The 14,157-nt window shown below is 31.6% G+C and overlaps 1 pseudogene; it reads left to right on the forward strand.

The window, feature by feature from the left end:
• The first annotated feature begins 7,421 nt into the window (after positions 1-7,421).
• LOC128183480 (uncharacterized) lies at positions 7,422-13,687 on the forward strand (annotated as a pseudogene).
• Positions 13,688-14,157: the final 470 nt, after the last annotated feature.

A 14,157-nucleotide genomic window follows, 5' to 3' on the forward strand; every position in this document is an offset into this window, starting at 1 on the left:
TGTACGCTTTCTAAATAATTATTGCATTCGAGTGAACAATATTAAATAAGTCTATTGTTCTTTATTGCTTTGTAATAAATAAGATAAAATTGTCCATTTGGAAACATATACACACTTCATCAGATGCATGATACGTATTGTATTTTCTCAGAAACAAACACATACACATACAGACTTTAGACATAGCCCAAAGTTTATTCTACAAAATCAAAATGCTAATGTTTATTCTGTTCCTTCCTATTTAAGTTCCCTATTTAAGTTCAGGACGTATTGAATTTTAAATGAATGCAACCGTAGTTTATTCAAATGCTCTCTACCAATTAAATGAAATTGTCCGTGAATACACGTACTTGATGAAAATATCGATTTTTGTTCCTTCTCATTTTTTTTCTTTTTTTTCTTTCATATTTCTTATCATTTAGTTATTAACATTTCAATAATATCTTTTCGAAAAGATTTAGTTGATTATTGCATTAAAGCTCAAAACGTAATGAGAAGCGCTTAGCTGGATTAATCATTTTTCTTGGACTTAGATATTTTTATTTAGACAAATTAAACCTCACAGTTTAATAATACATGTATATGTAAGACCCTACGTGCAGTTTAATTTCTTAGAGATCGGTTAAATATATCGCAAAATACTATTTCTATGCAAAATAATTGAAATTTAATCAAGGCTTTACGGATGGATTTTAATTTTTTGCATACAATATTACTATCTAAACACAACTTTTAATATGCACCATATGTGGGATTTTATTTTTTTTTGGGGGGGGGGGGGTGATGGGGGGGAGGGGGGTCACATGCTAGATATGCCAACATCAGACTTATTCATATCTGCGCGAAAGGTTTTATTTGTCAAACGCAAAAAATCATCATATTTACAAGAAACAATGATAAATAGAAATTGGAAATTGATCACAAATATTTTACATGCCAGACGCAACTAAGCAATTATGTTACGTCAGCAGTCTGTATTTTCTTGACATCTATTAATAGTGACAGGATTTCCCCAGATTCTTTGAATCAAAAGCGAAAGCAAAAGCTTTGATTTTTTTCAGAGAATGACAACCAATGCCATCGTTAAAAAAAGAAAATAGTTGCAGATTTTCTGTTGATAATGAGACAGATATCCAAACTTTTATCTGGATTTATTAAGGGTAGTTCAATTATTTGTGTTTCAATGAAAGAGTATGCAATAGCAGTAATATAAGAACTTTTATCGAGATTGAATAATAATAAATTTGACCTAACATTGTTAGCAATAAGCAGACAGATTTCTTTTTAAGAATCACCGACACCCCACTATATTTTTATTAATACCACCAAAGTCCAAAAAATTAAAGTAGCTTTAAACATCCAGTGATAAAGAGTTTCTATTATTCATTTTTTTATTCAATATAAAATGGGTAACATTTTTAAAATGAATGCAGTAAATCAGGAATAAATCAATTCTAATATTTGAGTTCAAATTTTTTTTTTAAATGTACATGAATAATAAGTAAAACAATCCATTTTCACTGTTTTTCACTTTTTAAATCATTTTATTTCCTAATAATCTAAAAGTAAAAAAAAAACTTCGGTAAGGATGGACTATTTTCACGGATATTAGATTCACTGGCTTGAAAAGTAACCATGTCTTTGACAAAGTTATCCTGAAGTAAATAATTGCACAACAATGGTAGGGTTACAATATACAATTGAGTGGTTTTTCGTTCCTGATAGTGCAATTTTTGCACCTTCGAGTAAACGAATACTCTCTACCAATTAAATGAAATTGTCCGTGAATACACGTATCGATTTTTGTTCCTTATCATTTTTTTTATTTTTTTTTCTTTCATATTTCTTATCATTTAGTTATTAACATTTCAATAATATCTTTTTGAAAAGATTTAGTTGATTATTGCATTAAAGCTCAAAACGTAATGAGAAGCGCTTAGCTGGATTAATCATTTTCCTTGGACTTAGATATTTTTATTTAGACAAATTAAACCTGACAGTTTGATAATACATGTATATGTAAAATCCTACGTGCAGTTTAATTTCTTAGAGCTTTCGCTTTTGATTCAAAGAATCTGGGGAAATCCTGTCACTATTAATAGATGTCAAGAAAATACAGTCTTTGACAAAGTTATCCTAAAGTAAATAAGTTCTTAGTTCTTGAAAATAATTGATAAATTCGATGTAATGTATGCTAAAGCATTGTTTTTCAAGGAAACTTATTTATAAATCCCTTGAAAATAGTCAGATTTTAGATAGTACGAACAATTTGAATATTTTTTGTAGTCGTAGGTATTCCTACGCCAGAGTTCAATATAGTCTCGTTCAACTCGACGCTCGGCTGTCTCCGTAAATCCTTGTCGGAGATTTACGGTGTCAGCCGAGCGTTTGGTTGAACGAGACTAGAGTTCAATATTGCTTGGATCCATACAATTTTCGAGAAATATTTCTATTACTGATACATAGTTTGATCGAATTAATTGTATCTTTAAATATTATTTAATATGATTCATATGGGAGTTTCTCGACAGGTCCAAAATTCATATTATAAAAATGTGCGTAATTCAAATTAGAAATAACATGTTTTTACATGTACTTGTCATGCAAAATAACATATCATTGGTTTTGAAATAAATAAACATCGACAAAATCAACTCCCGTCAGTTCTTCAGTACTTTGATTTCATTTAAATCCGCAAAACAGCAGTTTCTCTTAGGATTTATAATAAAAATATAGGCGTAATCCAAAATAGCTTATGACATTCTTGCCAGTGTAGTGTAAATATTAGTGCAAACGAATTTGAACATCGCTTTAATGAGCTAATTGACAAAAATATTTCGTCATTGGCATTATTAAATGGTAGGGGGTCAACCTCATATCCACCCCTTCCACCACCACCGTCATTACTACTTATATATGTTTGTGTTTGTTTCTTCTAAGGGGGCGGCTAGCAAGACAATACTATATTTTTTTTTTACAAAACAGTAGTATGTTTTTCTCTGCTTATATTTCAGCGCTTTTCTTTGTTTGTTTTGTCAAGATTTACTATTTGTATTCGTCCCCTACTTTTAGGAATTGAATTCAAATAGACTATGCACGCTTATAAAATAATTGTTGTATTTGAGTGAACAATGGTAAATTAGCCTATTGTATTATGCTGCTTTGTAATTGATAAGATCATATTTCTATTTAGAAACATATACATACTTCATCAGATGCATGATACGAATTGTAGTTTCTCAGACTTTAAATTTGTTGAAGAAAAAAGCAATAACTTTAACATTAAACCAATTTTTTTTAAATGGCAATAACGTCAATGACATAATTGGTTTTACAATTTAATACAAAATATTTTGTACACATATATATGCATGTAAATTTTAAGTAGGTAGAAAAACAAAACATATATTCTTCTTTACAAATTGATGTAATGTTCTAAAGGCTTTATCAAATTGATGAGCAGAGTAATAGAACATATCATAAGAATGATACTGATGAAAATTTCAACGATTTTGCAGTTTTTTCGCCCGTTATTTGGTTTGTAGTGTTTGTTTATCTCGTTGATTTCCACAGCATTCATTACAATTTGAATGAAAGGCTCTAATATTGCGTACCCAGCTTTTGCAATCTGTACTGGAGACACAAGTTCTTTTGTCGTCAAGGCAACAATGATAGCTAAAACAATTTGAGGAATGTCCTCAATGATCGTTGAGAGTAAAGAGAGTCCAATCGAACACGCGTTCTCTTCTTCGTCATCACCATTTTCGTTGCAACAGAACAATTCAATTTTGTTGGCAACTATTAAGAAAAATAGAAAAGACCCAACGATGGCAAAAGCGAGGATGCTAGTTTGCACTTCATAGTTCACCTCATCTGTTTTGCTAATCTCGTAGTAAAACTCCCAGTCCAACACCAGATCTATCAACTCCAAAGCCAAGGTAAACAGAAACCGGAACACTTTGCAGCAGTCCATATCTGCAAAAATAAATTACAAAATGTCATGGGTTTTGGAGGGATTTTTCCATAATTTTTTTCATGAATTCTTAATTTTTTAACCATGAAAACAGTAAAATACTCTTAGCACTTTGACCGATGGACTTGATATACATTTTAGGTATGGCGCGAAATTATAATTTCGAAATATTTTTTCGTACAGAAACCAAATATTGCAATTGGTCAATACGCGTTTGCTTTCCGAAAGTAAAAAGGTAAATTAATTTCTTGGATCGTATTTTAAAAAAATGTTAATGTAACACTTATTAATATTATTAATACTAGATTCTAATTATTTAAATCATAAAATTTACATCGATAGAGAGAAGAATGTCTAAATGTGTCTATATTTAAAAAAAAGATTGTTTTCTTTCTATCTATATTTGATTGCTGTATGTTTAGCGTTGTGTACATACATCATGCTACTCCAATTACTTACATTATATTACAACGAAGTGTTTCTTCTTTTACATGCCTATTTGAATTATAAAGCGAATTAATCTGTTAAAATGGATTGCAATTGACTCACCTTGGATTAGATTAATCCTTTTTCTTCCACAAGAAAATGCAGCTATGGAGATTTCTGCATTCCCCTCTTTTATAGATCTGCACACACATGTATGAGTCTTCTATTTTAAGTTTTAAAATTCCCAGGTATATATTTATCGACATGTGCATGAAAATGCATTAAAATCTAGCCCAAAGTTCATTCTGTATTTGAAAATCAAAATGATAATATTTATTTTGTCGCTACCGGTTTTATTTTCCTTTTTATCTTTAGGACGCATTGAATTTTAAAATTAATGCAATCGTAATAAATTCTCAAGATCTCTGCCAATGAAATAAAACGGTCCGGTGAATACACGTCCATGATGAAAGATTTATCAATTTTAACTCCTCAAATTTTTATTTCTTGATATTCTCGCATATTTGGTATAATTTTAATTATTTTAAAACACTTTAAAAATATCTTTTTGGACTGATTCAGTTCATCCAGACGTAGTTCTAAAACTAATGAGAAAAGCTTTTCTGGATTCATCGAATGATTTCAAAATTTATTATAAAATATATGATCATTAATCATATAGAGCCAATATATTCATCAGCGTGTCAGTCATGCATTAAATGTAGTTTTTAGCAAAAAATTCCTTAAAACCAATTTTTTTCCTTTTTTTTTGGGGGGGGGGGGGGGGGGGTAAACAAGAATTTATTAGGTAGGAGAATTTTTTTTTAATCAAAGTAAGGCAGGGTATAATTAAGATCCAAAATGATCTTTGATTTCTAAGGAAATTTATCAAGTGATTAACTTATTTAAAATGATTATAATTGAATAAAAGCTTTAAGGGTGGATTCAAATATCTTGCATACCATATTTCTGTCTAAACACAACTTTCAATATATATAGTGAATTTGAGATTTCGAAAATTCTTCCACGCTAACCTACGCCTTATTCAAAGTTTTATAAAAATTGTTACCGTACTACATTGTAAGATATCTATTTTTGTCCAAATACCAAAACACCCTGTTATGTAACATTGATAAGAAAAAATACTGGACTTCTAACAAGCCCGATGCAACAAAGCAATTAGGTTACGTCAGCAGTCTTTTCGTCCTTTAAATCTATTAATAGTTACAGGATTTCCAAAGGCTTCTTTGAATAGTAAACGAAAGTGAAAGACAGTGTTCTATTTCAGAAAATGAAAATTAGTGCCAATTAATCGTTTGAATAACAAGAGGCCGATGGGCCACATCGCTCACCTTAGCAACAATGTATAATAAAATCAGCTTCATTGTCATAATACCAAATATCTGGACAATGCGGTATACAGTCATTTCATGCATATCTTTTACAATTTAAGGCTATGCTATGGTATGCGATTTTAATGATATGCTATGAGATTTGTATGCTATGCTATGAGATTTGTATGATATGCTATGAGAAATTGAAATAAAGGGCTTAATGATATGGTATGCTATGCTATGCTATGGTATGCTATGATATTTTAACAAAACCGCCTCCATACACAGAAGAGTTCCACACATTTCGAATAAAATAACAAGAAGCCAAAGTTTACCACAAATCTATCATGTAAACATTTATTTTTTCAAATAAAAACATTTAAAACCGAGTTAAAATAATGTTGTATGCTATGGTATGCTATGGTATGATATGACGAATGCGATTCTATGAGATTGTATGCTATGGTATGAGATTCCAATGCTATGCTATGAGATTTCAATGCTATGCTATGAGATTTCAATGCTATGCTATGCTATGGTGTATGTTGTAAAAGATATGCTTGAACTGACTGTAATACATGTAGATCCTGTATTAGAAAAACCATTTCCCTCCTGGATATTCTTATGTTTATAATCAGGTCCCTTTTTTTACATGTAACAGTCTAAGGGTGATTTTATAGTCATATTACATTCACCATTGCAGTTCTTAAAAAGACCTTAAACAAATGTTTATTACCAGGATATAAACCTACATCAAACTCTAAACCCCTTGTGAGGCCCAAGAATCGTCCAGGGGCCAAAGTTTAAACAATTTTAAAGATTACGCAATATGTAAAAATGCTTCCAGATACTTAAAACCACATATAATGATTTCTGTTGTTTAAATAATTAATTTTTTTTCCCTTTATACAACTGGATCCCCAATGTGACCTCACCCTACTCTTAATTAAAGCTTTTCTAGGCAAATGTTTGTTAAGAACAAGATTTAACGATCTTTCTCTTTATATTTCTTTGTACAATTTTCTCTCCCTCCTCCCCCACCCCTTAAATGACCACATCCTATCTCCGGGGACCATGATTTGAATAAACTTGAAAGTTCACTACCTGACGATGCTTCCACATGTTTCAGCTCTCCTGGCTTAATAGTTCTTGAAAAGAAGATTTTTGAAAATTTCTCGAAAATTTCAATAATTCTTAATTATCTCCCATTGTAAATGAGTGTGATCCTTAATTTTCAAAACTTTGAATTCACTTTGACGGAGGATGTTTTGACTTAAGTCTGATTATAATTGGCCCAATGGTTCTGAAGAAGATGTTGAAAATGTGAAAAGTTTACAGATGGACAGACAGACAAAATGTGATCCGATAGCTCACTTGAGATTTTAGCCCAGGTGAGCTAAAAACGTTACAAACAGATCCTGTTCAATGCATACAATGGACATCTTTTTAAAAAATAACCAAAAAAAAAGGAATATAATATAATGTTAAATACTTAGAGAACAAAATTTTATTTTGTTAGGTTCATTTTGTGTGTATGTTATTCATGGTGTCATCAAGGCATTAAATGTCATTAGTTGTTGCGTGCCTTACGTAAGTGTGCATTTATAATCTGAAAATGACTGTCATTTAGCCTGAATTTATACTGTTCATTCCTTAAGGCTTGTTGTTTACTCACGATATTTTAACACAAACGGGTCGCCGTAGTTAATGATGACGTAAATTTATTAAAATCCGAAAGACGAAAAATTATATTTTAGATTTATGTATATAAGTTATTTAATTTAAACTCTTCTTTAATTTAATCTTTGTTGTCTTATTATTTATCAAACAAAGGATTTTAAACTCTTTACGACATATGCCGTATATCAGCGCGCGGTAACATGTAAACAATCGTCTGTCAAAATGTTTTCGACCTGATTCACGGTAATTTACAATCATGCCACGCTGGAAGAAGCAAGGCTTCTCAAAGAAGTCAAATCAATATAAAAGCAATTCTCAGCTTCTCGCTAGTCGCTGGACCGACCGTAAGACCACAGATGATCACAATTATTGGGAGAATTCTCCTGATATTCAACAGACCGACGATGCTCAGACTACCGGTATACATAATCACGATGGCCTGATGTATGTGCCAGAACCGGCAGGCAGCGACGTTTCCGTCTCTTTCAATGATTTGGAAAATTCTAGGTATTGCTTCAGATGATAAATTTAGGAGAATAACTCATGCTATCATATATTATATATATAATTTAATGTAGTAAATTTTACCACGTTTACAGTAAATACACATTTTTGAAGTCTGCATAAACAGTTGTAATGCATGATAAAGAGAAAAGCATTATGCATGTTGCATCTTTACATATAAGTCATGTTCTTCATTTATATAAAAATGTAAAACAGTAAAAAAAAAAAATACCACATTTGATTTTAGTTAAGTTGCATAATTGTCATTTATAGCTGCAAGTATATGTAGCTCCTGGTCTGAGATAATTCAGATGGATGACCTGGGAACTTCCCACCGGAAAAAAATGTGTATTTATTGCGCACAACAACGTGACTCATGAACCTTATTTATACGCAAATTCTGTGAAAATAATTAGTACTATTAAATTCTTTATGCAATTTACTACAGTACTGATATTTTCTCTTTACTTTGAAGCCTCTGATAATCTTTTAAACACTATCACCAATCCTGTAAATTAAAGTGATGCAGTTTGTTTACATGTAAAAATGGTGACTCTTGATTTAACATACTTGATTTTCTGAGGTCGCTAGCAAGTTGCGGAGAAAATCTGAGGCATGTTAAGAAATAAAAGATCTGCATGAAAAATTTAAGGGTACTATTTGTTTTCACAGAATTTGCGTATAAGTAAGGTTAATAAGTCCAAAACTAGTGCACATTTTTGTGCACAATAAATACACAATTTTTTCAATGGGTGGCACTCCGGACTGTATCTCTTAGGTCGCCCATCTGAAATTTTTTTAAACCAGGAGCTACAGACCTGCAGCTAAATTGTCATTGCCTGTGTTTGTTCAGTATTACCAAACTTTGATTTGTTTATAAAGAATCATTCAACTTTATTTAAAAAACAATTTTTTTTTAAGGTATGACTCATCATGGAGAGAGGGAAGAAGGGTTGTTGAGTTAGGGGTGTTAGCAGATGGCCTCTCCGGATGTGAAAAATGTGGCATTCCACTCCATCTTTCGCATTCCATAGGAGTACTGACATGTGGATTAGGTTCTTTTTTAAAAGTCCAATGCAAAAACACCATATGTCAGCACTTAAATACAATACCAACTGGAAAACGCCATGGAAAAATTTGGGATGCAAATACTAAGCTTGCCACAGGTACAATTTCTGGATTGACTGATTGAATACATGAACTGATATTATAAAAGGTTGTGGGTACAATATACTGTGGAATTATTTAAATTCGTGGAGGTCAATTTTCGTGGAATGTTGGCTTTTTGCTTATTCGTGGGGATGTAATTTCGTGGCTTTGTTGCATGGTTTTCAGTTTAAGTAAGAAAAATAACTCGTACAAAACTTGTTTTCGTGGAGGACGTAAATTCGTGGAGAGGGATACCCACAAAAACCACGAAAATTGAGCCACCACAAAATATAATATACAGTAATATCTTTAAACAACTTCTTGTCATTAATATTTTCTTAAGTCATGAAATACACATGAATCTTATTTTTCAGGAATGATGCATTCAGGCATAGGGCCTTCTCAGGTGAATGCTCTTTTATCATCTCTGAATATACCTACAGTTAGTACCCGAACATTGCAAAACAGGCAAAATGAACTGGGAACAGTCATGGAGAACGTTGCAGAGGACACTAAAAGAAGCAGCCTTCATGAGGAAATTCAGGCAACTTTAGAGTATGTATACATGCAGATAAAATACTGGTACAATATATATCCTTGAAAAAAATTGGTTTTATTTTTGTATAATGCTTCATTGTTTTTGTTGAAAAACTGCATAATAATACATATACATGCACATGCAATTATTTCATGAAGGTTCTATCAGAGCTGAAATTCATAGTGTTTAAAAATAAATCCCATTTTATTTTACTTAAATTATGACTTGTTTGGGGAATTTTCAGGAGTGAGGGTACAGATGAATTGACAGTCAGTGTCGATGCTGGTTGGCAAAAGCGGGGCAGTGGGCGATCTTTTGACAGTCTTTCTGGTATGATTTTTTTAAGAATGAAGTTTTACTTGGTTTATTTAATTAAAATCATTATTAAGGGTTAAAGGTATGTTATGATTATTGTATTATAAGAAGAGAAACATATAATAATACTATATGTTTGTGCGACATATTACATGTACTGTGAAATTCTTATTTCCTGGGGCTAAGTCTCATAGATCATAAAGATTATAAAGGTTTGATGGAATATGTTATTTCACAGAATTGCTTGTTTGTACATTGAATGAAGTCGGTATATTCCATAATTCAGAAATTCATGAAAATTAAGTCACATGCTGCAAATATATAATCCTCAGTGGTCTTCATGCCAGTACAAGTATTTCCTGAGTATTTCATGACAGTGATATTAATGAACTTTATTCTCATAACTGAAATTAAATAGTAGAGAAAATACTTATTTACAATATATACAAACTACAATTTAATGGATGAATATCATTGGTAGTACCATAGGCATGATGAAGGGATAACAGATAATTAATTCAAATAAACCATATGAGTTAATTAGCTCTTTCAAATTTACATGTACCGGTAGTATCTAATTACATGTAGATATTTTACAAATAATGACAATATTTAATTAGTTATTCAATTTTATAATTCTTAAATTTCATCTGCATGACTATACGAAATAAAAGGTAAGTTTGTTGGGTTTTTTTTTAATTTTCAGGCCATTGCTCGATGATTGGATCGCATACAGGGAAAATCATTGATTATGAGGTACGCTCAAAATCTTGCAGGATTTGTGAAAATGCTACAAAAGCTGGTAGAGTCCCCAAAGATCATGACTGCCGAAAAAACTGGGAAGGTAGGGTCTTCTTTCTGCTATGAATATAATAATGAGAGAGAGAGAGAGAGAGAGAGAGAGAGGAGAGAGAGAGAGAGCGAGAGAGAGAGAGAGAGATATCAATGCATAATAATGCATGTATATATTTTTTTATACGTATCTATTTACGTATACGTATTTATAATATCTATTATTATCGTAATTATAGGCAGCTCTAAAGCAATGGAAAGAGATATGGTTGTCGATATGGTTACCAAGATGGTGGACAAAGGGGTCAACATTACCAAAGTTGTGGCAGATGAGGACACAACTACTTTTTCCCATCTAAGAACCATTCATAACAACATTACGAAGATAAGTGACAGGAATCATATTAGAAAAACATTTTCTTCAAATCTGTATGGTTTGCAACCAAAACACAAATCTTTGAGTACCAAAGTAATCCGGTACTTGGTGAAATGCTTTAATTACATGTTGGCTCAAAACAGAGGAAATCCAGATGGCATACAAAAGGGCTTGGATGCACTTGGCAAGCATCCGTTTGGTGATCATACCTCATGCAGTGACTCTTGGTGTTCCCATGTAAACAATCCAAAACAAAAATACACTGCCTTGCCTTATGGGAAACCCATGCGGGACAGTCATCTCCAAGAATCTCTGCAAACAGTTTGCTCTAAATTTCTTAAGTACAGTATTAAACTTTCAAATTTAGGAAGCACACAGGCCAACGAGTCATTCAATAAAACTGTCTCCATGAAAGCTCCAAAGAACCATCATTTTAGCAGTTCTGCAAGTCTCAATTACAGAGTTGCCGCAAGCGTTGCAGAGAAAAACACAGGACAAACCTATGTAGTAGAGGTAATTAAGCTAGATATATATGCTGTAAAGCTCAGTTAAGTTTTAAGGACACCTGGACTGACACAGTATTTCAGATTATTTTTGCAATTGCCTAATCTTAACCATTTTCAATACTATACTTAACCATTATTAAGAACTCTATAATGCGAAATACATTCCGTATTGTTTACAGTTAGGAACTTCATAACCCATTTATGCAAATTTTGTATATTGCAAATTGAGAAAGAAATCATTACTATATATATATATATATATATATAATAATGAGTTTGTTCATAATACTATATCATATTTTAAACAGGTGAACAGAAGAGTGGGTCTTTCCCCAGGAAAGCACACAAAAAAGTTTTGCTATCTTCGAGACTCACAGTCACGGAAAAGACAAGCTATTGCACGAACAAAAAAAGCAAAGAGGAGAAGAATAGAACTGAAAGCCAAGAAGTGAGTCTCTGAAATAAAATATTTCTCTTTATTTTTTATAAGGTTTTATGCATTGATTATGATATTGCATATGTGTGTATGGAAGTATCGGTACTACTCTCCCTACCAATTCAAGATGAGGATTAATTCATTGATTATATCAGACAGTTGTTACAAACAACTAGCTTATCTAAAAATAAGTCAGTTCTAATGTAAGGTACTTATTTAATATATATACAGTAATGTTGACAATAAAAAAAAATGTGTGCATATCTGATGCATGCAAGCTTAATGAATTGTTCACTGCTTATTGGTCATTAATGTGAAAATGTTTAAATTAGTTTGAATTAGTCAGTTAATGATATTGATTATCTTGTTGCCTTTGTAGATGCCAGACCACATCATGTAAAGAAATAAGAGAGGGTCCGACTTATATGTCTGGAGTTGGAATTGGTGATCCAAACAGTGCGGTTAAAGAAATACCACGACCATCATCTGTACCACAACTTCAGAGTTTGTCATCAATCAAAGACCATAGTCTTGTCTTTTTTGACCTGGAAACAACAGGACTTGGTATTGATGCATATGAATTTTTAATTATCCAAAATATTAATCTGGTTGATTTAATTCAAAGGATTGTTTTTATAAGTTGACTCATGTGACATAAATGCTTATGTTGATGCTTTTTTTTCATTTTAGCAAGAACATCACATATTCTGCAGGTGGCTGCCGTCTGTGGGGATGAGTCATTTCCACCTATGTCATGCCAAAGGAGCAAATTACCCCTTCTGCATCAGAAGTTACAGGCCTAAAGCTTAATAATGGAGCCCTCTATCACAATGAGAGGAAAGTGAATGCTATTTCAATATCAAGTGCACTTGAATCCTTTTTAAGCTTTATTGAAAAGCAAGCCTGTGTTATTTTAGTTTTGATGTCCATGTTCTATTTCATGCTTTAGATTCTTGCTCTTTGTTAGATCGGATGGCACATTGCGTGCAAGGGTTTTTGGATACCAAATATTTATTCAAACTTGTCCATCCTAACTTGTGCTCATATAGGCAACAACATTTATCAGATGTGTTGCTTCAATGTACCTACAATGCACATGATGCTGTAGAAGACGTTTTAATGTTAAAAAGGTTATTTGACACTGTTCAATTTTGTGATGATGAACATTCATGTACTACATGTACCTTTCAGTATGCATTGAGTGCTTATTGTTACCAAAAGGTTGTGAAAAGAAATGTCCCGTCTTTGCAATGTCTGGTAGATAAAAATGTACTTAGTGCTGGAATGGCTAAGAAAGTTGCAGGCAGTGGTCTAGATTTTGAATGTCTCAGACTAGCACACTCAAGAAGTGCTGATGGTATTCATGCTCTATTTACTGAACAGTGTGGCAACAGCTCAGTTAGAGTAACTAAGTGTAAAAAAATTATTGATTCTGTCACAAACTTTTTCATGTCTTTGAATGAAAGCTGAATTAGATATTCTGTCTGATCATGATATCAATTTTTGAACTGCAAAACATAATGAAAATCAATGGGTTTTTTTTATTGGACGTATTCTTATATTCACATATGTTATATATCATTCATTATAAAAATGAATTTTCATGGTTCACATGCATAGAACATACAAAATTTGTGAATTGTTCATTAGAAGCTATATGTCAGTATTGATTTTGTATATAAAAATCAGTAATATATTCTTTTGATTTGTGATAAAATTCTATAACATAATATTCTAACATTTATATATTTTTTACAAGAATGTGTCAGGTAAATTATAATTGATATGAATTTTTTTTTGTAATAGTATTTCTTATTATTCAAATAAAAAAAACATGTTGGATAAAATAGAGAAATGCAGAGGAAATTCGAAATTTTGAATGTAAGAATTTTAATTTTTAAAATAGTTAATCCATTATTTTTGCCTTAAAAATTATCAAACTAGATGTCACAAAGAAAATCTAACAGATTTTTCTTATTGTCTTTTGTTCAACTGCTTAAGAGAATGGAATGAAAATACATATGAATTCGGGGAAAAACAGAGGAAATTCGGATTATTTAAAGAAAAAATATCTCAAAAATTTGATCATTGACACCCACTTTGCTTTTTAATTTTGTTTTCTTTAGGA

Source organism: Crassostrea angulata, chromosome 5 (assembly GCF_025612915.1).
Source record: "Crassostrea angulata isolate pt1a10 chromosome 5, ASM2561291v2, whole genome shotgun sequence".
In the NCBI taxonomy this organism is placed as follows: Eukaryota; Metazoa; Mollusca; class Bivalvia; order Ostreida; family Ostreidae; genus Magallana; species Magallana angulata.